Source organism: Protopterus annectens, chromosome 2.part1, assembly GCF_019279795.1.
Source record: "Protopterus annectens isolate FY-2018-M chromosome 2.part1, PAN1.0, whole genome shotgun sequence".
In the NCBI taxonomy this organism is placed as follows: Eukaryota; Metazoa; Chordata; order Ceratodontiformes; family Protopteridae; genus Protopterus; species Protopterus annectens.
This window is the reverse complement of record NC_056729.1, coordinates 1,864,698,041-1,864,723,102: the sequence shown is the minus strand read 5'-3', so window position 1 is coordinate 1,864,723,102 and position 25,062 is coordinate 1,864,698,041.

Here is a 25,062-nt window from a genome sequence, read left to right as displayed (position 1 = left end):
ACAGCACTTTTACCTTTTTTCGAAGCCTCGTTTATCTGTCTGCCAGAACTTGTTCTATGCAGTAGTAGCTCTGCTCATTGCTAGATATACACTATGATTCATTTCATGTTTTTTCAAGTCATTACTCCAAAAAAGTTGTGTGAATGCTTCTGATAAATATTTCCTTCCGCATTTGGCTGCATTGTGCGGCCATCAGCACTCTGAATAGTACTCAGCGAAGAAAATACACCCGTCAGGTAATTTTCCTCTTTGGTACAAGGTGTGACTGCATTGAACTTAGATAAAAAGGACAGCTGATGCATGGTTTGAAACTACTTAATAATTTTACAGAAGGTGGTATAAATATATTTAATCACATCTTCTGATACCATTGTGTTGTTGTTTAAAAATCAGATATTGCCAGTATTACTAATAACATGTGAAGTGTTGTGTGTCTACTACTTTCACATTAGCTGTCATTAACTGCAGGTCTGATAATGTATTCTACAAAGTAAATTTCTGATATTGCAATGAGATGAGTCATTCTAAATGAGATAAGTCATTCTAAGGGGATCCAGTATCTGTCTGCTTGGGATGACATGGTCGACATTCCACGATGCTTTGCAACAGATGGCCTGCACCTGTCGCCCCTGGGATTCCAGATACTGGCTAAGGCTCTTGCTGCCCCTATAGTGCCTTATTAGGCAAGGTTCAAATAATTTCACCACCGTAACAGGAACAGGCAAGCAAAAATTGAGGGTAATGCTACCCAATGCTAGAAGTCGAAATCTCAAAATGTACTCACTCGAGGCACTCCTTAAAATGGAGAACATCGATATTTGTGCAGTGAATGAGACCTGGTTCAAGACTCCAGAGAGCACCCCTGCACTACCAGCCTATAACCCATACCACACTTTTCAGCCATGTAACCTGGACCAAAACACCAAAGGCAGAGGTGTGTCTATATTCATTAAGGATATCCATACCTCCAGGCTAGTTGCTCAGCATAATGCATCAGACATTATCCAAGGGCAACTAACTCTAGGCAAAACTGCAATCCAAATTGTAGCTTGCTACAGATCCACCACGATGCCCCAGGATTCCCACTCCTTTTTCTTGATGTACTGGAAAATATTAGGGTTCAACCAAACACCCTAATAATGGGCGACTTCAACTACCCCACCATTAACTGGGAAAACTACTTGTGTACCAACTCCTTAGCTCAACGCTTTCTGGAATTCATAAACTCCAATGCCCTGGATCAACTTATCCACACCCCCACCAGGGGCAACAATATCCTAGACCTAGTCATTACCAACATGAGTGACCAGTGTTCCACACCTGAAGTCAACTCCTCGTTGGTCCGATCTGACCATAAGCTAATCACCCTTGATATCCACATCCCGCCCCCATCCCCCATTAAGGAAAGCATGGTAAAAATTTTCTCCAAAGCCAACTTCATGCTTCTTAAGACAGAAGTGGTGAACTTCGTGACACCCATGCAGATGGACAATACAGTTACAACTGCTGAATCCTATACAAATGCACTCTATAAGCACTTACACAAGTGCATGGATCATGCTATCCCAAACAGAACCAAGATGCTATCCTCCAAAAAAAGGAAGCCAATCTAGTGGTCCCCCCTGCCATAAACAAACTGTACAACAGAAGGAAGAAACTGTTACAAAAGAGAGTAAAATCCCATGAGTGGAGGAGCTCCCTGGTCAGCCTCAGTAAGACGCTGAGATTCCTTATAAGATCCTCCAAAGCTAGCTACGAAAACATAAAAATCGCCACTAATTCTAAGGACAACCACAAAGCATTCTATAGCTATGTCAAGAATCTCAATGGCAACACCCAGATCTGCTCTGAGTTACAGCACAACGGCACGAAAATTACAGAACCAACTGATATTGCCAACATCCTGGCAGATAGGTTCATTGCTAACTTTACCCCCCACCCCCTAAAGGGCCCATATCTATACAGGAAGAATGCAGAGTCCCTGTAATCACAACTATGCAGGTATGCTGAACTGTTTGAAAGTTTCTGTGAGGCCATTTTTGCTTGGGCTGAAGGAGGGTCTCTCTGTTCATCAGTGGCAGTGACTAACATTGAGCAGCTTCCCTGCCCCCCGTAGAGGTGGTTACTGACTTGAAACTGTAGTTTTATTGGCCACTAGGGGTCATTTCCATAACTCCTTCATCTTCCTCTCTTAAAACCTAGTTGCCTCGTGGTTTGAGCATCTTTTCAGGCTTGTTGGCTATTGGTGAAGCACCCTCCAAGAGGAAAAAATGCTGAGAGAAGAAGGGAGCCACTTTTGAGATTTTAAGTATTTTTTCTCTGTTTATTTGCTAAGTTTTTCTGCATAGCTGACTAGCTTGAGCATTTTCTGGCTTGTTAAACTTGATTTCTGTATTAGTAGCTGTATTTAGAGCACAACCAAAAGCTGTTTGCTGAATTTCCTGTTTGCACTTAATTTTAAATCGTTTTTTTCTTAAAACTTGCATATTTTCTGTCCTTGACCTAGCACTCTTGTGTGTGGTCATTTACTGCACTGTTATAACTTGATATTACTTGTGAACCTCTGCTATCTCTGTAAAAAACAAAAACAAACAAAAAAAAATCTTGCTTTTTTCCCACTTTTCTGAGAGTTAAAAAAGTTCAGTTACAGGCTTGCTGTTCCTGAACTGTTTGAAAGTTTCTGTGAGGCCATTTTTGCTTGGGCTGAAGGAGGGTCTCTCTGTTCATCAGTGGCAGTGACTAACATTGAGCAGCTTCCCTGCCCCCCGTAGAGGTGGTTACTGACTTGAAACTGTAGTTTTATTGGCCTCATTTCCATAACTCCTTCATCTTCCTCTCTTAAAACCTAGTTGCCTCGTGGTTTGAGCGTCTTTTCAGGCTTGTTGGCTGTTGGTGAAGCACCCTCCAAGAGGAAAAAACGCTGAGAGAAGAAGGGAGCCACTTTTGAGATTTTAAGTATTTTTTCTCTGTTTATTTGCTATGTTTTTCTGCATAGCTGACTAGCTTGAGCATTTTCTGGCTTGTTAAACTTGATTTCTGTATTAGTAGCTGTATTTAGAGCACAACCAAAAGCTGTTTGCTGAATTTCCTGTTTGCACTTAATTTTAAATCGTTTTTTTCTTAAAACTTGCATATTTTCTGTCCTTGACCTAGCACTCTTGTGTGGGGTCATTTACTGCACTGTTATAACTTGATATTACTTGTGAACCTCTGCTATCTCTGGAAAAACAAAAACAAAAAAAATCTTGCTTTTTTCCCACTTTTCTGAGAGTTAAAAAAGTTCAGTTACAGGCTTGCTGTTCCTGAACTGTTTGAACGTTTCTGTGAGGCCATTTTTGCTTGGGCTGAAGGAGGGTCTCTCTGTTCATCAGTGGCAGTGACTAACATTGAGCAGCTTCCCTGCCCCCGTAGAGGTGGTTACTGACTTGAAACTGTAGTTTTATTGGCCACTAGGGGTCATTTCCATAACTCCTTCATCTTCCTCTCTTAAAACCTAGTTGCCTCGTGGTTTGAGCGTCTTTTCAGGCTTGTTGGCTGTTGGTGAAGCACCCTCCAAGAGGAAAAAACGCTGAGAGAAGAAGGGAGCCACTTTTGAGATTTTAAGTATTTTTTCTCTGTTTATTTGCTATGTTTTTCTGCATAGCTGACTAGCTTGAGCATTTTCTGGCTTGTTAAACTTGATTTCTGTATTAGTAGCTGTATTTAGAGCACAACCAAAAGCTGTTTGCTGAATTTCCTGTTTGCACTTAATTTTAAATCGTTTTTTCTTAAAACTTGCATATTTTCTGTCCTTGACCTAGCACTCTTGTGTGGGGTCATTTACTGCACTGTTATAACTTGATATTACTTGTGAACCTCTGCTATCTCTGAAAAAACAAAAACAAAAACAATCTTGCTTTTTTCCCACTTTTCTGAGAGTTAAAAAAGTTCAGTTACAGGCTTGCTGTTCCTGAACTGTTTGAACGTTTCTGTGAGGCCATTTTGCTTGGGCTGAAGGAGGGTCTCTGTGTTCATCAGTGGCAGTGACTAACATTGAGCAGCTTCCCTGCCCCCGTAGAGGTGGTTACTGACTTGAAACTGTAGTTTTATTGGCCACTAGGGGTCATTTCCATAACTCCTTCATCTTCCTCTCTTAAAACCTAGTTGCCTCGTGGTTTGAGCGTCTTTTCAGGCTTGTTGGCTGTTGGTGAAGCACCCTCCAAGAGGTAAAAACGCTGAGAGAAGAAGGGAGCCACTTTTGAGATTTTAAGTATTTTTTCTCTTTTTATTTGCTAAGTTTTTCTGCATAGCTGACTAGCTTGAGCATTTTCTGGCTTGTTAAACTTGATTTCTGTATTAGTAGCTGTATTTAGAGCACAACCAAAAGCTGTTTGCTGAATTTCCTGTTTGCACTTAATTTTAAATCGTTTTTCTTAAAACTTGCATATTTTCTGTCCTTGACCTAGCACTCTTGTGTGGGGTCATTTACTGCACTGTTATAACTTGATATTACTTGTGAACCTCTGCTATCTCTGTAAAAAAAAAAAAAAATCTTGCTTTTTCCCCACTTTTCTGAGAGTTAAAAGTTCAGTTACAGGCTTGCTGTTCCTGAACTGTTTGAAAGTTTCTGTGAGGCCATTTTGCTTGGGCTGAAGGAGGGTCTCTCTGTTCATCAGTGGCAGTGACTAACATTGAGCAGCTTCCCTGCCCCCGTGAGGTGGTTACTGACTTGAAACTGTAGTTTTATTGGCCACTAGGGGTCATTTCCATAACTCCTTCATCTTCCTCTCTTAAAACCTAGTTGCCTCGTGGTTTGAGCATCTTTTCAGGCTTGTTGGCTGTTGGTGAAGCACCCTCCAAGAGGAAAAAATGCTGAGAGAAGAAGGCAGCCACTTTGAGATTTTAAGTTATTTTTCTCTGTTTATTTGCTAAGTTTTTCTGCATAGCTGACTAGCTTGAGCATTTTCTGGCTTGTTAAACTTGATTTCTGTATTAGTAGCTGTATTTAGAGCACAACCAAAAGCTGTTTGCTGAATTTCCTGTTTGCACTTAATTTTAAATCGTTTTTTTCTTAAAACTTGCATATTTTCTGTCCTTGACCTAGCACTCTTGTGTGGGGTCATTTACTGCACTGTTATAACTTGATATTACTTGTGAACCTCTGCTATCTCTGTAAAAAATAAAAACAAAAAAAAAAAATCTTGCTTTTTTCCCACTTTTCTGAGAGTTAAAAAAGTTCAGTTACAGGCTTGCTGTTCCTGAACTGTTTGAATGTTTCTGTGAGGCCATTTTTGCTTGGGCTGAAGGAGGGTCTCTCTGTTCATCAGTGGCAGTGACTAACATTGAGCAGCTTCCCTGCCCCCCGTAGAGGTGGTTACTGACTTGAAACTGTAGTTTTATTTTCCCTTTTGGGTCTATTCCTGCTTCTTTCCAGCCCCTGCTATCAAGCACGCTTTAACGTGCTTTAGCGCGATTTAGCGCGGAGTTGCCACTAGAGCAGCATCGGGCAGTGCCGGTTAAACAAGGTTAAACTCTTTCTGGCTCCAGAAAGTCTGTTCTTCAATTTTTCCCTTAGAACTGCTCTGTTAGGAACCTAAACAGTTTACACCTACGCTAAAAAGTGCAGCACTTGTTCCAAATAGCTTTTTCTTCTCAAAAAGCTCAACACTTGTCTTATAAGCATATCCCTTGTCTTATAAGCATTCTCTTTGCAGGTCAAGCACTCCTATATTATACAAATCTCTCACTAGCAAAACCCCCCAGGAGTGCCCACTTCCCTGCTAAGCCCACTACTTTTCTGTCTCATACCAACTCATAATTCTTTCTAGCACGTCGAAGGGTCAGATGCTGGCGTCCTCTCCTGCCCATTTGGTGAATCTGGGAATTCTGAGACAATGTTACAATTGCCTCATGTACACGGACAACCATCTCCTCCTCCCATGTAACACTAACACTTGTGAGAGATGCAGCTATTTAGCCAGACTGGAGGCTGAGCTCTCTCAACTCAGGACTGGCAAGACCAGGCAGGAGGAGAAGGCAACTACACACACCACAATACCAGTCTCACATAACTCAACCACACCACTGAATCAAACACATAAACACACTAAGACATACTCGGAGGCTCTGAGTAAAAATTTACCTAAACAGCAGAGGCCTCCAAAGCAGACACCCAAGCAACTGCAAACTCAATACACCACACAAACAACACATAAACAACAAAATCAGTGTGCAAAGCAGTCACTGCCCTTAAGGCCAAATACAACACCAAACATACTTGTCATAGGTGACTCCATAGTCAGACACACTGACGTCCCGCTCACCAGACTGAGTAAGGAGAAGGTCACAGTAAGCTGCCTGTCGGGTGCTAGAATCCGCCACATAACACAAGCACTCGGGTCTCTCAACAGCAGGTACAAGTACGACTCAGTCATTGTCCACGCTGGTGTCAACGACCTGAGACGTACCTCCTTGGACTACATGAAAAGAGACATTGAGGAGCTCTCTGATTATGTAGCCCAGGCAGGTATGACCCTGACCTTGAGCAGTATCCTACCTTCACCTAGAATGATGCCACAATACAGTGATAAGATGATCAGCTTTAATAATTGGCTTAAATTCTGGTGTCATTCAAAGGGGATCCAATGTCTGTCTGCCTGGGATGACATGCTGGACAAGCCACGCTGCTTCGCAAGGGACGGCTTGCACCTGTCACCCTAGGCTTCCGGATATTGGCAAAGGCTCTTGCCACCCCCATAGTGCCTTTTTTAGGCAAGGCTCAAATTCTAAACCTACCACCCTAGAACAGAAAAAAGTAAAAAAACTAAGGGTAATGCTGCTCAATGCCAGAAGTCTCAATCTCAAGATGCACGCACTCGAGGCCCTTCTCAGTATGGAGAACATCGATGTCTGTGCTGTGACAGAAACCTGGTTCAAGGCTCCTGAGAGCACCCCAGCACTAGCAGGTTTCACCTCATATCATGTGTTCCGGACCCAAAATCCGGACAACACCAAGAAAGGAGGGGGGGTGTCCATATTCATAAAGGACACCCACACCTCAAGGTTGGTGGCAACGCACGATGCATCGGAGACCATCCAGGTGCAATTAACCATAGGCAAGACTGCTCTGCAATTTGTAGCATGTTACAGGCCACCCTCTCAAACTCAGGAACCTCACATGGCCTTCCTGAAAACAATGGAGGGGATAAATGTATCTCCAAACACCATCATACTAGGTGACTTCAACTACCCTAATATAGACTGGGAACACTACTCAAGCCCAAACACTCTAGCCCAAAGGTTCCTGGAGTTCATAAACTCAAATGCCATGGAACAACTAGTCACCATCCCCACAAGAGGAGAAAACATACTTGATCTCATCATCACGAACATGGGATCACAATGTTCAACACCGGAAGTATACCCCTCACTGGTGAGATCAGATCATAAACTAATCTCGCTGGAGGTCCTCATCCCGCCCCACCTGAAACAAAAAAGACCACAGTGAAAAACTTCTCAAAAGCCGACTTCACACTTCTAAAAACTAGTGTGGTCTCCTTTAAGGCCCCTGAGCCAGTGGTAAACATTACTCAAACCGCTGAATCACTTACAAATGTCTTCTACCAGCACCTACAGGACTGCATGGATCAGGCAATCCCAAACAAAACTAAGACTCTTTGTACCAAAGGCAAGCATCCAGTCTGGTGGACCCCAGCCATAAACAAGCTCTACAACAAAAGGAGGAAGCTACTACAAGATAGAGCAAAATCCTTGAAAGGTAAGACACCTTTGATCATTATAAGTAAAAAACTAAGAGCTCTCATAAAATCATCAAAGGCAAATTTTGAGAGAAAAATCGCCAAGGATTCAAAAGACAATCATAAGGCCTTCTTTAGCTATGTTAGAAACCTAGGAGGAAACTCCCAGATATGCTCAGAATTAGTTCAAAATGATGTGAAGATTACTGAACCTACACACATTGCCAACATACTGGCTGACAGGTTCAGTGCAAACTTCTCCCCCCCCCCCAAAAGGAGAGATATCTATACCAGAGGATTGTAGCCCCCCAAATATCTCCAACGCCCAGGTGAGCACTGCTCTCTCCAAAGCAAAACACAGCATCCATGGGACCGGATGGTGTCCCGGCTGTGTGCTCCATGAACTCAATGAGGAATTAAACCCGCAGTTAGGACAGCTGTTTAATCTTAGCCTCACCTCAGGATACGTACCCAAGGAGTGGCGCACGGCGACTGTGGTCCCACTTCACAAGGCCGGTGCCTCCACCGACCCTGGAAATTACCATCCCATTAGCTTGACAAGCCTTATCTGCAAAGCCATGGAGAGGATCATAATGGAACTCATAAATAAAGACATAGGGAACTTGCAGACTTTGGATCCAACCCAGTTTGGCTTTGTCAAAGGCAGATCATGCCTTTTAAACTTGGTTGACTTTTTCGAGACAGTCACCAAGGCCATTGATGAGGGAAAGGCAGTCCATACAGCCTACCTTGACCTGGCAAAGGCCTTCGACACAATACCCCACTCAGGTATCATCAAAAACTCATCAGCTTGAATGTAAACCCATACATCACAAGATGGGTTGCAAACTGGCTAAGTGACAGAACCCACAGGGTCAGAGTTGCTGGAGCCATGTCAGACTCAAAGCCTGTCACAAGTGGTGTCCCACAGGGCTCAGTCCTGGGTCCACTCTTGTTCGGCATCTACTTTTCTGAAGTACAAGCAAACACAGGAGGGTTATGGCTGACAAAGTTTGCAGATGACTGCAAACTGGGCGCCATAGTCGAAAACACATCTGACACAGATATCCTTCAGAAGGGCCTCACAGAAACGGATAACTGGTGCCAGAACCATGGCCTAAAGTTAAATGCCAAGAAATGCATAGTCATACCCTTCGGGAAAAACAAGGTTACCCCTAGCTACCATATAGGTGGCAATCCACTGAGCACAGAAGAAGTCATCAGGGATCTGGGGACCCAGGTTGACAGTAGCCTTTCGTTTGACACTCATGTTGCTAAAGTAGTTAGGAAAACCTTCTACATTGCCCACCTGATCATGAAGGGATTCACATCTAGATCAAGGGAGGTCATCGCCCCTGTACTCATCACTCATTAGACCTATGATTGAGTACAATGCCCCATTCGGAATGTATCTGACCAGACACCTGCAGCAGCTGGAAAGGCCCCAAAAGTTCCTCACCAAAAGGATAAAGAGTCTCAAAAATATGTCTTATGCTGCCCGACTGAAAGAACTCCAGCTCTATTCAGTCTCATACCGCTTGCTCAGAGGTGACCTGTGCCTGACATATAAGGCCATGTCAAACCCTGATTTGATGAATATGCTTCACCTCAAAAAATCTAGATCCCTCAGAACCACAAGGGCGGGAGACTTAAACCTTGACACGGTTATTAATAGAACATGCTGGAGGGACAGATTCATCACCCAGAGACTCCCTATGCTGTGGAACAAAATCCTGGTACATGTGAGGCAGAGCACCTCGCTGGCCTTGTTCAAGAGGAATCTTGACCAATGGATGGGGGATCGCAGATATACCCCAGGGATTACTTCAGTGTCACTGCTTGACAGAGGCACAGCAAAATAATAGGCATAGTTTTATTCAAACTAAAGGGGTGGCGAAAGCCAAATAACTATGGGCTAGGCTTATAAATGCCCTTGGGCAGATAGCCTAGTATGAACCTATGAACCTATAAAAGCTGCACTCTCTAAAGCCAAAAACACAGCATCCATGGGACTGGACAACATCCTAGGCTGCGTTTTACACAAACTTCAGAACGAACTGGGTCCTCACTTAAGCACCATGTTCAATAATAACCTCGCATCAGGCTTTGTGCCCACTGAATGGTGCACAGCAACAGTTATCCCACTCCACAAAGGGGGAGTCACCACTGATCCCGGGAACTATCACCCTATTAGCTTGATGAGCCTGGTCTGCAAGGCCATGGAATGTATCATCATGAAACTCATAAACAAAGACATTGGTAACCTCCAAACTCTGGATCCCACCCAGTTTGGGTTTGTGAAAGGCAGATCATGCCTCCTAAACCTGATCGACTTCTTTGAGGCAATAACCAAAGCCGTAGATGAGGGTAAGTGGTTCACACAGCCTATCTTGACCTCGCCAAAGATTTCTACACCATCCCCTATTCTGGAATTATAGCTAAACTCACTAAACTAGGTATAAATCCCTACGTCACAAGATGGGTTGCCAACTGGCTCACTGACAGAACTCACACTGTAAAAGTTGCTGACTACAAATATGACCTTAAAGCAGTGACAAGTGGAGTACCACAGGGTTCCGTCCTGGGACCTCTCCTGTTTGGTACCTACTTCTCTGAAGTACAGGCATACACAGAAGGCCTCTGGCAAATGAAGTTCGCAGATGACTGCAAACTAGGAGCCATAGTCAAGTCCTCAAATGATGTGGACATCCTACAGAAGGGCCTCTTTGAAACAGATGCCTGGTGTCAGAGCCATGGCCTCAAGCTCGATGCCAAAAAGTGCAGTGTCATCCCCTTTGGTAAAAACTCTGTACCCATGAACTACCACATAGGCAGCAATCTACCTAGCACCGAATGTGTGATGAGAGACCTTGAGACCCAGGTGCACAGTAGTCTCTCCTTTGATAGTCACATTGCCACAGTAGTCAGGAAGTCCTACGTGGCACACCTCATCATAAAAGGGTTCTCTTCCAGGAAAAAAGAGGTCATTATTCCCCTCTACTCGACACTCATTAGACCCATTATAGAGTACAACGCCCCTTTTGGAATGTACCTCTCAAGACATCTGCAGCAGCTGGAAAGGCCAAAGAAGTACCTCACAAAGAGGATTACTGGCCTCAAACAAATGCCCTACACTGACCACCTCAAAAAACTCCAGCTTTACTCTGTAGCATATCACCTACTCCGAGGTGATCTCTGCCTAACATATAAAGCTATGTCAAACCCAGAGCTGTTCGACATGCTACACCTAAAGAAATCCCAATCCCTCCGAGCTACACACTCTAGGGACCTAAACCTTGTCACCACAATAAACAGGACATGCTGGAGGGATAGATTCCTGTCCCAGAGACTTCTCATAGGTTCATAGGTTCATGAACCTATGAACCTATATATTTTTTTCTAATGTCTTTTCCATTTGCTCTCCACTCAGCAGCATGCAAAAATGGTTCAGTGACTAAGGAAAAAAGTAAAAAATTTAGTTTAGGCTATCTTATGTAGAGCAAATATATCTGGCATCATTGCATGACCCTCTGCACCATGGATACTACTTACTGCAGAGAATGTACCTGACAGATATCCACTTCTGTGGCACAAGGTATAAAAGAAGTGAATTGAGTGAAATAAGTCAGAGGAGGCATTGTTTAAATCCTGTGTCGAGATCACATTGCACTTATTCTTTATATGTGTAATTTTTTTTTATCTGCATTTGCTCTCCACTTGGTAGCATGCAAACCCGGTTCACTACCTAAGGAAAAAAGTGAAAAATTTAGTTTGGGATGCCTTATGTAGAGCAAACACATCTGGCAGCACTCTGGATAGTAGTCAGTGAAGAAAGTACACCTTTTATGTAATTTACTCAGTGGCACAAAGTGCAACTGAAGTGAATTCAGTGTTCAAACTCTGTTTAAAGATCACATTCCAATTATTTACAATATGTAATATTTTTTTTTCATTTTAATCTGCATTGGCTCTCTGCATGGCAATGAGCAAAAACTACCTAAGGAAAAAAGTGAACAATTTAACTTAGGCTGCCTTATGTAGTGCAAACATGCCCTGGCAACAGTGCACTTTCTTCAGCACTCTGGACAGTACTGAGTAGAGAAAATCCACTTGTAATTACCTATCTCTGTGGCACCAGATCTAAGTGCAGTGAGTGGTGTAGATAAAAGAACACAGCTGATTAATAGTTTCAGTCCAGTTAAAAGGTACTTTTACAAAGGGTATAAGAATACCATTTCTCACATCATTTTGATTAGGACTGTAAAACTAAAGACAAATGATAATGTTTCTTGCAAGCAGTGTATCAATAATGCTTGCATAAGTAAACTTTTCTATTCAGCATGTAACATTAATGCTTCACAGAAAACCTCAAGCTAATGTCCTTCCAATTTCTAAAACATGATAGCGATGATATGTAATTTAAAATTCAAAACAGTGTAAGAAACTTCTCTGTGTGGAAGATTTTCAGTCCATATATTTCTAGTTAATCACTGTATATTAATCAGATCAGACAATAGTAGTAGAAGTAGCGAACATAAACTCATCAAGTCAAAAAGTAATAATAGAAAATGTATAATTCTACAGTATTACTAAGTATTCGAAAGTAATCCAAGCAAGGCAGGCAGTCTGTTTCCAGTCGAAAATCCTTTATTTGACTGGAAACAGACTGCCTGCTGGATTACTAATACTAGTAATGCTGTAGAATTATATATTTTCTATTATTACTTTTGACTTGACAGTTTACGCTCGCTTCTACTACTATTGTCTGATCTGATTAATATACAGTGATTAACTAGAAATATATGGACTGAAAATCTTCCACACAGAGAAGTTTCTTACACTGTTTTGTTTTTAGACCCACTACACTTTAGTGGGTTGTTTTGAGACTTTGGGGATACCACGGAGATTACTTGTAATTTAAAATTCACTTGCATATGTGTGATGGGCACAATACTTTTGTTATAACCACCATGACTCATCGCATATCCTAACGAGGTGTTTAGGACAGGTATTTTCGTTTGAAGTATGTACATAATACACCCCAACCTGTATTACTCAGCTCATTCAACTGCATCCATCTGAAATATATTTATAAACATAAATACTGACTTTTACATAAGAATGCATTCCCAGGACTAACATAAATCATGCACATAAATGCCTTTCTGAAATTAGTGCATATATTTAATTATCATGCTTAAATGTAGTTCTCCTGTGACAATGTTGATAAATAAGCTAATGTTAAATCAGCTCTGAGCCCTTTCTTATTTGCAGTGGTGATGGACAGGTTGACAGATGAGATCAGACAGGAGGCCCTGTGGACTATGATGTTTGCAGATGACATTGTGATATGTAGTGAGAGTAGGGATCAGATTGAGGAGACCCTGGAGAGGTGGAGATATGCTTTAGAGAGGAGAGGAATGAAGGTCAGCAGGGCTAAAACAGAATGTTGTTGTTGTGTCTTTCGGCTTTTCCCGGTTAGGGGTCGCCACAGCGGAACTCCTGCCCACTAATGATTGATAGTTGATTTTTACGTGCCGGGTTACCAGCCCTGATGCACGACCTTCAACGAAGGTACGCCCATTCACGCATGTCTCCATGCAGAAGACGCTCTAGCTAAGAATTGAACCGGACAGCATCTTACTGTGAGGCGACTTGTAAATGTGAGGGAGGGTAGAGGAATGGTGAGGATGCAGGGAGTAGAGATGGTAAAGGTGGATGAGTTTAAGTACTTGGGATCAACAGTTCATAGTAATGGTGAGTGTGGAAGAGAGGTGAAGAAGAGAGTACAGGCAGGGTGGAATGGGTGGAGAAGTGTGTCAGGAGTGATTTGTGACAGATGGGTACCAGTAAGAGTGAAAGGGAAGATCTACAAGAGGGTAGTGAGACCAGCTATGCTATATGGGTTGGAGACAGTGGCATTGACGAAAAGGCAGGAGTCAGAGCTGGATGTGGCAGAGTTAAAGATGTCAAGATTTACACTGGGTGTGACTAGGATGGACAGGATTAGGAATCAGTATATTAGAAGGTTAGCTCAGGTTGTACAGTTTGGAGACAAAGCAAGAGAGGCGAGATTGCATTGGTTTGGACATGTGCTGAGGAGGGATGCTGGGTATATTGGGAAAAGGATGCTAAGGATGGAGCTGCCAGGTAAGAGGAAAAGAGGAAGGCCTAAGATAAGGTTTATGGATGTGGTGAGAGAGGACATGAAGGTGGTTGGTGTGAAAGATCATGATGCAGAGGACAGGAAGTAATGGAAACAGAAGATCCTCTGTGGTGACCCTTAACGGGAACAGCTGAAAGAAGATAATGTTAAATGTTTACATACTTTATCCCTTGAGTTCGATTCCCAGTAGATTGAACAATACTTTAATATTATGTAATCCTCAACATAACAATATGTCGCAATTCATCTTTTTTCTCCTTCCAAACTGCAAGGATTAAGACCAATAGAATTAAGCTTTCCATTGTCTTTTCGCTTCTCTGGTTAGGGGTCGCCACAGTGGAACTCCGGTCCACTAATGACTGGCAGTTAGTTTTTATGGTGTCGAGTTGCCAGCCCGATGCCCAATCTTCAACGAAGGCACGCCCATTCAAAGCATGTCTTTCAAATGCCCACTCGACCATGGGGAGGGCATGCAGACTCCACACAGAAGGCACTCCCAACACAAGCCGAGAATCGAATGGGAGAACCTCTTGCTGTGAGGCAACAATGCTACCACTGCCCAACAACAACAACAACATTGTTGAACTTTGAAATCTGTGTCAATAGGCTGGGCATCACACATAGCAAAGCTTAATGTCATGTTCCCCAATTTTACTGCCATGTGATGTAAGCAGTGCCAGTGTGTCTGCCAAGGAATCCATACACTTTCAATTGCACAAATACAGTTAGCAAGGCTGTGTATCTTTGAACACATCCAGTTACCTGCAAGATCTGAAATGAGTGTCAATCCAGATATATTTTGTTAGCTTGATTTTGCAGACATGTCTGGCATGGAAGAGGATAGTGCTAAATTTAGATTACAAAGGTGGGGTGTTGAGGAGTCTGGGATATTTGTGGCACTCCTCATGAAGCACTACAGCTGTAGGCTGCTGCAGGGGGATAATACTAGATCTTAGTATAAGGCTGAGCCTTGGAATAGCTTAGCCAAGGTCATCGCCAATGCAGCAAGTATTCCACGCAAAGAGGAACAATGTTGTCACCACCACAGTGACCTTACAAACAGCAAGCAAGACTCCCTAAGCCAATGGGAACATGAATTTAGGAATGCAAACACCCCTCAGTTGTGTAAGTATACTGACCCATAACCTGTCTATGATATGGTACTAATGATCTTGCCAGGCAACACAGGTACTCATTATGCATTCATATAAATGTCTTTTCTTTTTGCACTGTACAGCTGCCGTGGAAATAGATGCAAACTTTGAGGCACACCAAGAGAGATTAACTCACTTCAGAGAGGCATGGGCTAAGTATGACTCAGAGCCAAACTCAAGCCAGAAAAGTATTTTCATTCCCTCAATCGCTAGCATCTTGAGCCAGCATACCTTAACCTTCATCTGAAGCATGCGTGCCTTCCCCAATAACTGTTGCTGCTTGCATTAGGCAATGACAACTGCAGATTAAATGTGTGTGGAGAAGTATGTATAAAATATTAATAGCAATAATGTCAGGAGAAATTCATATATGATAATTGCAATTATTACATCTGAATGCATATATCCTATCCATCATAGGGAAATAAAGGCTGCTCTTGGTTATATCATTGCAGTGAGATTTATGCATATTATGAGACTCTAATAAGTTCCCATCATATATGGATGTGGCAAAGATTACAATAGTAAATTATCATAATTGTTTATGTGTTGCCAAACAAAGTTTATTGAAAAATATAGTAATGTGACATAATATGTATCTAATTATCTATTTTTTGTCCCCCACCCTATCTCGCTCTCCTTTATATATATATTTTTTTTTTGGGTGGGGTTATAATTGATTAACATTCTGCTGTTTGCATACCTTGCTGATAAAAAATAAATGACCAACAACACAGAGAGGTAGTTTGATCACTGTGGCTTGGCCTGCTATACTTTCACAGATGGCAGAACAGACACTCAACACTTTGAGTTCACAACCTGTCAGTTGTGCCTCCACAATCCCTACCCTACCTGCTCCAACTATGTCAGGAAGATCTGCCCTGGTCTCTGGTACAGTGGTACCATCTGGGAGCATTACCAGAGTAGGTGGTGATTTTATCACCCAGCAAGAGCTGACAGGGCTGGTGGAGGATATCATGGAGATAGGCCTCAATGCATGTATCAGCAGGGTTGAAAAGGTCCTGCATCAGATTGCAAAGACGTTGCTACATCCAGCACAGGCCCAGGGAGTCACTGCAGGAGACAGTGATGACAGTTCTGAGGGTGAGGACAAGATTCTCACTGTTCTCAAGCTGAAAGTGGGTGTGCCTTCAATGTGGCCTATCTATTCCCAATCATGGTGTTCCCCAGCCTTTTATTTCCATCACAATCTGTGTCTGCCTTATATGTTCTGTATGTCTGTACCTGCTTCGTAACTTACCCCACCTGCATGACCCTCTCATTCCTAAGCACCTTTTTCAACATTTCTCTCTCTTCTAAATAAATAATAAAAAATGGGCACCTCCTCCTCAAAAAATACATCCCATACGTAGCTCTCCACTTCACTTATGTGTAATTTTGACACACTTGATTTGATCCATTTGGGCATGCAACATTGTTCTATTGTTGTCACCCATCATTGGTGTGGTGAGTCTCCAAAGTCATAAACTTGTGTGTACAATTATAAGTTTATGTTGTGTAAAAGTGGATAGCTATGGTGCTGTCCCACGACCCTCCTGTAGTCTCTCTTTGTCCTACCCTCTGCTTGGCAGTCCCATTTTCACCACTTTCCTAGCCGCACCTTTTTCATGTGTTTAATCTGGTCAAAACTAGATTCATACAGAACACTCATGACCTGAAATGGCCCATTGAAAAGCCTTCACTTTATGTCCACAGCATTTGTGTGGAGGCTGGCTTAGTGTAGCAATGTTGAGTGATGGTGAACATTGCTTAACTTATTTACGCAAACGCTGAAGATTTCAATTTAATCTGCAGCAGCCTGGTTACTTTTGTGCAAATTTGCTTAAATCTGTTGTGCTGTGAGAACACAGAGTAAAGCAGTACTGTGCAACAGTTACTGTAATAGTTCTTAGGCTGATGGATGTAACACAGTAGGAGTTCCTATGTGGCTTGCTAACATAATTACCCTATTTGTGGGCTAATGTTTATGCATAGTGTCATGGGTACAATTACAGCTGTAGGTCAATGTATTAAGTCATAGCATTTCGTATTACTTTCATATATTTAACTGCAGACATCTGTTTTTCTCTCCATATACATTTCATTAACATACCATTTGAATAGAGCAGCAAGACATCTTTTGCCAAAACACTGTAGCACCAGCAGAAAAAAATATTAAGCCAAACTTACCCTGCTTATGTTTTCATATTTGTAGCACTTTCCTATCTTTTATTTCTCCCTGTAACAAGTACTTCATTGTACACAGCATGACAAATTAATGATGATTTAATAAGTAAGAGTGACACATCATACAGATGTTCCTACATTCCCCCCCAAAAATATTGTTACTATTCCTCTCAGCATCTGTCTGTCTGCCTGTGTGTCTCTCTCTCTCTCTTTTTACCCCTTCTGCTTCAGTTAGTAGTCACTGTGCTTCAGTTTTGTTATTTAAATGTTGGGCTGTAGTAATTCCTTTGTGGTGTGATGAGATAATGCTCATGTGTATAGATAGCTTCTTTTTACAACTTCCAAGGGTTCTAATCCAGTCATTGCCAAAGTGTTACTGACTGCTTTTGTACACTATTTGATGTCGACCTGTTGGCTAAATACTTTTATGTTCCATCATTAGCCTTCTTCTGTCATAAGCTACTTTGTCCCTGCCTCCATCTCATCCTGTCCATACATCTTCTCCATTCTGTATCATTATAATTCTACCTCTGCATTTGCCCTATGTCTGGCACCAGGCAACAAATGCATCCAAGGGTAAAAACAGATACACAGCTTATGGTAATATATTGTGATTTTATTGCCTTCGGCCACAGTAATCTGTTACAGTTCACACCTCTGTGCTTAGCTGTGTTTGTTGTTTGTCTTTTTGGCTTTTCCCGGTTAGGGGTCGCCATAGCGGAACTCCGGTCCACTAATGATTGGCAGTAGATTTTCACGAACGCCGAGGTGCCAGCTTAATGTTCAACCTTCAATAAAGGCACGCCCATTTATGCATGTCTTTCGAATGCCCACCCAACCACGGGGAGGACATGCATATTCTACAAAGAAAGCACTCCCCACACTCCAGCCGAGAATCGAACGGGAGAACCTCTTGCTGTGAGGCAACAATGCAACCACTGCACCATCGAGGATGTCTGTGTATATAAGTTAAATGTACTTTTCAACAACCTGAAGAGTTGGATGTACAGATTACAGTGGTCAACAGGGTAATGAAGCTGAATTCATGCATTCCCTCATTTTACCAGACACATCACCTTGGTAATACACTGATGATGTCATCCCTACATGCATGCTGTACAGCTCACTGGTACTCAGTATTCTCCTGTGGTACTGGCTGCTGATAATATGCTATGTAGATGGTGTAACAAGGTAGGTAGTTCAAGTCCATCCCTGCTTAAATAGTGTGACTGTCATTAATGTCATATACTGTTGACCCCTTCACAACAACCTTTATGTAAACTTCCACAGTGTTACACTAGCAAATCCTAGCTTTCCCAGGGAAAAACATATTTGGGTCACAACATGATAACATGCTACAATAACTGTAGTATTTTACAGTTGGAGTGCAAATTCTCCTGTATTGCGTGACTTTAATGTTGTGTTTGTACATTGTGTAACTATCCATGCTGGATGTTTGAGGCCAGCTGTGACTGTCTTTCACCCTCATACTGTATATACTATCCTCCAAATACATATATGATGTGTAGCTGTACATTGGTCGAAGTGTACAATACCACTTTTTAGCATAAATGTCCAGCTAATAAACAGTGGTGATGTCATCCATTTACCTGTGGTCTGTCTCAGTTGTACCTCAACACATCATGTGACACTTGAAATTCAGGCACTAATCCATAGCTTCTAATCTTGGGTAGTTCAAATTCAGCCATTACTGTTCAGACTACATTGTGTCAGTCTTATTGTGACTGTACATGTCTCTAACACGGTCAAACACACATGCTGTGTGTACACGTATAGATGTTGATTCCTCTTTCAAAAAGCTATGATAATTTTTCATAGCAATGCTTTTATTCAGAGTAATGATAACACGTGATTACATTTTCCTTACATAACATATGTAGGAAGTGTTATCCTCTGGTACAGGAGAATGAGCAACATTCTGTATGTTGTTGCCTTAGTACAGTAATTACAGGCACATGTATCTCTTGCAAGTGATAAAATCTAATGCCTTGACATACCAGCATACCTTACAAATGTAGTGACAGTTCTACAGTGGTGCAGTCATCCTGTGACATATCATGTATTTTCTGTTGTCAGATGCTCATGTGTTTAACATCCACATTCACTGCCTGTTAGCATTGTCGGGCCTTATACTCTGATGCATGAATGGCATCCACCACAGTTATAATGTGTCTATGTACAGTGGGAGAGGAGTCCACCGTCCCTTTTATCTCAAAGAGATTGTTTACAACACATACATCTGATGTAATAAGATAGCATAGCTGGAGTGTCACAGTTGTGTTAAACCTTCCACAGTGGCACCTGTGGTTCATACATGTCATTAGTCAGTCACATAGCTTGCTGTTCAATTCCTGAAAGTGCAATATTATATGAATGTACTGATGTTACATAAACACCATTGTATCTAGTTATTCTTAGACATTTTTATGTTGGGCAATGATATATCACCACAGGTTGTGATTGCATGGCGGTAAACTGGTTATTTGGGGCATGTTGTGCTGTGAGTGCTCCTGTAGCATGTACACCAAGTACTAGCTTGTATAGCACATCTACATAGACTGTGGTTCAATTCTGGGCTAGTGTGTGTACTACACAATGTAAACAGCTTCTTTGTCAAAGAAACATTGATAACGAACTGTTCACTGTTATGTGGAAAGTAACATGTGCAACTCATTTCCAGGATTCTGAATTAATCTGACTATTCATAGTATATTGTCAACTCCTTTTTTAATGCACATATTCAATTCAGGTATCTGTGAGAGCTTCCATTGCTACCTGATGTGGCACATGCAGTCAATATGGAGGTCTCAAGAGAGTTTGAATCTGGTATCATCCATGTGTTAGATAGCAGTGACTTAGACACAGACAATAGTTATAGCACAGTCATACAGACACATTTTTCAGGCCTTGTCCTACAAGGTAGGGCATCCTTATCCCTTATGACAGGAAGTTCCTCATGACATAACCAATATGAGTAGTTCTGTGGCGTCAATGATTGTTATTCATCTCTTTGATATTTGTTCTGGCATATGTTCAGAAATGACATAGTATGATTGTTTATTATGTCATTCATTACTCAAAAGCATGACCCAGTCTCAAAAGAATTATGCTCTGTATTGCATTTCTTATTCCATGCCATGACAGGGCAAGCCACTCGGTAGTGTAAACCTTGACTCTACATGATTGTCACTGTAGAAGTGACACCTCAACCTCATGTGCAAAGAATGGGAAAAGGGGGTGCTGTGGATGGATAGATGGCTAGATGGATTGCTTATCTTATTCCAGACATTTTTTTTATTACTGCTATTGTTTTCATCACACAGTATAACTTAATGGCAGATGAGGGCTTCAATAAATGTTTCTTACCATATGGCATGTAGTCAGACCACCAGAAACTGCGGTTGGTCCTGTATAACAACACTTTGTTGTGTGTAGATGCTAATGAATTGCTGTTATGTTACTGTTCTCTGTAATTCCATGTGAACATAGCCAGTATAATGATGTTTGAGATGTCTGTAAATTAACAATGTAAAACCTGAAGTCATGAAATGCCATCTGATCTGTGTTGTCATTTGTCAGTTATGTATGTTGTGTCTTATATTACATTTTAGCATTTAAATGAGCAGACAACACTTGTTTATTACATGTTTATGGGTGAAAAAACCCTTTCTTATGGGCGCCATTTGCATTTCTTTGTAAAAAGCATCCCCATTTGTGATGTACATGACATTACAGCTTTAAGTTCAATTTGTTCTTGTATATACATGTTGATGTGGAGAATACAGCTGGGGTGTCACATTGCAAACATAAATTCCTTGTATATAGATCTCCTATGCAATAACTCAGTCTATGCATTCATCCCATAATGTATCTTCTGTCCCTGCTGTTACATTCACTCATCATTTTATTAACAATTTTTATCCCATTTTAATCTCCCACTGTTACCCTGCAGCTTCATAACCCTATCACATCATTTTTAGTATGTACGTTTTTATGTGCACAACACTGGTATTGTCATTGACATTTTTATCACCATGAGCAGATCGACTTGAATTATCTTAGGCTGCACATTTCACATGTTTTTCACTGGTTAATTGTCTCTTGAGTGACACTTAAAGACACAGTGAATTTCTAGCCCTTTGTCTTTTGCTGAAAAGATTTCAAGCTTGCAGAAACTAAAGCAATGCTGGGGATTCCCTGCTTGTGTTTTTTACCTACCTCCCCCTCCCCTGTTTATTTGCTTTTTAAACCTGGACATTTTTTAAGCTGCCCACCCCTACTGTATGTTGAGCTTAATAAGCTCTTCTCTTTCTATACTGCTGCTGATTTATTAAATTATTTATTTGCCTTTTTTTTTCTTTTGCTTGTATTGAAAAAGTGCATTTTGCCTCTAACTGTCTGTTCTACTGACTTGTTGGCCACTGTGGTGCAGCGGTTAGCATTGTCACCTCACAGCAAGTGGCTCTCCGGTTTTATTCTTGTCTGGAGTTCTGTCTGTGTGGAGTCTGCATGTCCTCCTTGCGATCGACTGAATGTTAAAAGACATGCAAGTAGGTGTGTGAGTCTATGTGTGTGCCTTCTTTGAAGGTTGGGCGCTGGGCTGGCACCTCGGCACTGTAAAAATCCATTGCCAATCATAAGCAGACCAGTGATCTGCTGTGGCGACCCCCCTAACTGGGAAAAGCTGAAAGAGTTTTTTTTTTTTGTTCTACTGACTTACTTGATCTGTGTTCATTATCTAAGTAGCTGTTGGATAAAGTAGTGCATTTTCACACTCTAGTAGGCATTTATTTTTACATCAAGAGGTCAGTGGATTTTCCATCTAGTACACTGGGAGGTAGGCCGGTCTGTTTGGGTTTGTGAAACATTTGAGATTTCTGAACGTAGTTTTATTGGCTGAAAGACTTGCCAATCAACTTATCTTGTTTTTAGTGCCCTTTAAAATTCTGTACAATTGAGTGGCGCTTGGCTAATTTATACAAAGCAAATTACTTTTATTGAATAATCACATTTGTATAAGCTGTTTAAAGTACACTGCTGTATCCATATCATTAAGTTTGGACGTGGTAGCATTTCATATCTTCTAAATTTGCTTGTGATAGCATTTCACCCCAGATACTCTTTTACTGTGTTTTTGCATTAGGAGGACTGAGATTGTTCATCTGGTGGTGGTAGGCGTTTACCTAGTCCGTCTGAGTTGGGAAGCACACAGACGGGCACTACGTATTATTATTTTTTTTTTTGCACTTCTTAAATATTGTAACTGTACTTCAGCAGTTTCAAATAAACTGTACTGTCTACTGCTGTTTTAAATAGTCAATTGCACTGTATTACATTTTATCTGTTAGTTGTAGAGCTGTTGCAGGTAGTTTGTGTGGTCTTGTCACACTTGGGCTCCAAATCAGCTATTCTATATTAAGGTGTTTTTCTGCACCCTTGTGGCAGAAGTGTGCTGATCTACTGCATTTAACTGTTTCATTGCATTACTTGGTTCCTTTTTGACTGTTTTTTCTGTCTGTGCCTGCTTCATCATCTGCACTTGTTTTGCACTGTAATATTGCTCAGATAGCATAGACTAGATCCAGACTTATTGAATCTAGACTCCTTTTGACACACCTGAACCTGAACTCAAATCCATCCATTTTACATTAAGAATGCCTTCCCTTTATCCTTGTGGCAGAAGAGTGTAGATATACCTGTGTCTGAGCTGGGGATTGCTGGAGGAAGGACCATTGTGTGATTTCCTATTAGCAGACTAATTTAAAACTATTTAATTTTGCCTGTATATAAGCCTTGCGTCTGAGCAGGTTTTGGCTCAATTAACCAGAGCTGCTCTGCGTTTGGCGTCTTTTGCCAGAGGTATAGAGTATTTCTGCTTGAATCCAAGCCATCTAAAGCTAACAAGAAATTATGTTTATTTTTGAGCTTTATCTACACTTTTTCAACTGCATTTAACTATTTTATTGCATTCATTTGTGCCTTTTTGACTGTTTGTTTTCTGCCTGTGCCTGCTTCATTATCTGCACTTGTTTTGAACTGTAATATTGCTTAGATAGCATATACTAGATCCAGACCAGCTAAATCTAGTATGCTTTTTATGCACTTGTACTCAAATACAGTCATTGTAGATTAAGAAGGGCTCCCCTGCACCCTTTTGGCAGAAGAGTGTGGATGTAGCCCTGAATGAGCTGGGGAATGCTGCAGGAAGGATCATTGTGTGATTTCCTATTGGCAGACCAGTTTAAAGCTGTTTAATTTTTGTCTATATATAAGTCTTGCATTTGTGTGTAGCTGCGCACTGCACAACAGGGGTTAGTGGTGCCCTGTATAGTAGCAAACTCCTAGAAACTATCCCCCCCCCGAGACATTTATCAGTTGAACCTTCCCAAGCTTCCCTGCTGTACTGTGAGCAACAAAGCTGCACACTGAGCAGCATCACCATACTCCTTCACCCCTAATCCTCAACAGAATAGCCCCCTTGTTTAGTTATTAAAATTAGTCTTAGAGCTAAAGCATGTATACTGATGACCAGTTGCTCATAAAGCAAACAAATACAGTATGTGAGAGATGTAACTATACCATGAAGCTGGACTCAATCCTCTCATGTAACAATAAAGTCAGCACACACACCTCTACACTCTCACAAGACAAAGTCAAGACACATAAACCCACAGATGTAGAGGCACTCACTAAGAGCCTACCAAAAGACCAGAGACCTCCCAAGAACAAACAGATCACATGTACTGGAACACAAAAAGACTTCACTTCACACAGCAACACACATACAAGTGTTAGAACAAATAAGCCCCTAAGGGAAAACACCTCAAAACCTAATGTCTTGGTCATAGGCTATCCCATAGTGAGACAGACAGATGTTTCCCTCACCAGGATGGACAAGGAGAAAGTCACGTTTAGCTGCCTGTCAGATACCAGGAACCATCAAATCATGCATGTAGTCAATTGACTCAACAGCAATTACCATTATGATTCTGTCATAGTACATATTACAGTGAATGACTTGAGATGTACCTCTTTGGACTATATGAAGAGAGACATGACTGATCTATCATATTGTGTGTCCCAGGCAGGTATGTCCCTATCTCTAAGTAGCATTTTACCTTCACCCAGGATGATGCCACAATGCAGACAAAAAATAATTGACTTCAACAATTTGCACATCTTCTGGTGTCAATCCAAGGGGATCCATTACCTGTCAGCCTGGGAAGACATGGTTGACAGACCATGCTGCTTTGCCAGAGACGGTGTTCATCTGAATCCTCTAGACTTTCAGATACTCACAAAAATACTTACCTCCCCCATAGTGCCTTTTTTAGGCAAAGTTAAAAAAAATTCCTGAAGTAAAGAAACCCACTAGAGACAAACTCAGGGTTATGCTGCTTAATGCTAGGAGCCTCAACAGAAAACTGCACTCCCTGGAAGCTCTCTTCATCTTGGAAGATGCTGACATTTGTGCAGTCACTAAGACTTGGTTCAAAGCCGCAGAGAGCACCCCCAGCCATATAAGGCTACAATGCCTTCCACACATTCAGACCCCAAAACGAGTATGAAAGAACCAAAGGTGGAGGGTTATCCATCTTCATTAAATCCAAATAAACCTCAAAAATTGTTAAACAGTATACTACTCCACATACAATTAAATATAGGAAAAACACTCTACCACATCATTGCTAGGCACAGGTCCCGCACTATGAACCAAGAGAAACACAACTACCTGGACTTGCTAAAATCTCTCCCTAGACTGTCGAACACTTCGGTCATGGGAGATTTCAACTATCCT